Genomic DNA, 1,363 nt, shown 5'->3' with positions numbered 1-1,363 from the left:
GCGCTTCTCCATCACTTCTGGGTGAACCCGGTTCATATCCGAGGGGCTGTGCCTAAGGGTTTGGTGCCACAGAAAGAGGTAACTCTGCCAGTCCCTTTCCTAAGAGGAATTATAAACACTTCCCCCTCGGTTGCTATTACGCAATCTTTTTTTCACCATGTGGCTGTTGCTGATAAGTGATTCTCGGGCTCCCTGTGTGCAAGTCATTTGACATTTGGTTAACTCCTTCACACTGAGTTACAGAGCTGAGTTAATGGTTGCAGAGCTGAACTTTCACTGTCACCCTTTCCCCAGAAGATCACCAAAAGGTCACCTCTTTCCCCCTGCTTTGGGATTACAGTCCTTTTAACGCCCTTTTGAGCTAGACTCCGCAAACGAAGTCCTCCTTTGAGCCAACCAGTCTTGAAATCCAATGCCCTTGTTCATTTTGCACTGCTGGTGGCAGGGAGGAAAACAACAAAGTGACATTTCTATCATTGGTCACAAGGCAAACGGCATAAGACAATGATATTTATCTCCTCCTTGAGCACTCTGAGGCCCCAGATCTGAAAAAAATTACAGTCACTGGCAATCACCATTTCCAGTAATCAGGCTGTAGTCGAGCAAGTGGGAAGATGAACAAGTGCTGGTACTAATACTCAAGGACTAACCCTGATAACAGGATCCACCCAGAAAAGATGCTTTGTGTATAACAGAAACAAACAAATGCCTTTAAACTTGCACTGGTGTTAAATAACATAAAACTTTGCCAGATAAGGATTGTTTGCTCTCACTTAGGGGTTTCTGGCAGCCCTGCTCCTTGGATTATTTGCTGAAATGCATTTGGCTTTTTTTCAGTTTGTGACCTTAAAGGCAAAGCGATCAAGTTTCATCCTCATCTCCTACTACAGAGTGATTCTGGGCAGCATGAAAAATCTGATCTTTCCGCAGCTGGGAGGGCAAAGGAGGGCAGCAGGCATGGCACGGTTGCCCTAGGCGGTGGACACAGAGGAGAGGGTGTCTGCTGCCACCAGTGTCCTGCCTGGCCCAGGTCACGCCACTTTTACCTGCTAACGCCGTGCCTCTCCAGCCTGCAAACTCTTTCGCGTGGGGCTATATTTTGCTGTATGGTTTTAGACCACTTGATGTATCGGAGCTTCCATCACTTCTCTAAGAACAACTGAAATATAAATAATAGCAAGTCAGTGGTGGCTTGTCGGAAGAAGGGTGAAGGAAAAGTTGAGCAAAAATTTGGCCTGGCAGCAACAGAGTATGTTTCTACAGAAATTTGAGTTAAAAACCACCATGCAGTCAAGAAAAAGGACATGCATAAGTGGCTTCAGAGGCATTTCTGCAGCAAGGCAGAAGAGGTCTCTAACAGCAA

Source organism: Gymnogyps californianus, chromosome 1, assembly GCF_018139145.2.
Source record: "Gymnogyps californianus isolate 813 chromosome 1, ASM1813914v2, whole genome shotgun sequence".
In the NCBI taxonomy this organism is placed as follows: Eukaryota; Metazoa; Chordata; class Aves; order Accipitriformes; family Cathartidae; genus Gymnogyps; species Gymnogyps californianus.
Note: the sequence above shows the minus strand (reverse complement) of the source record.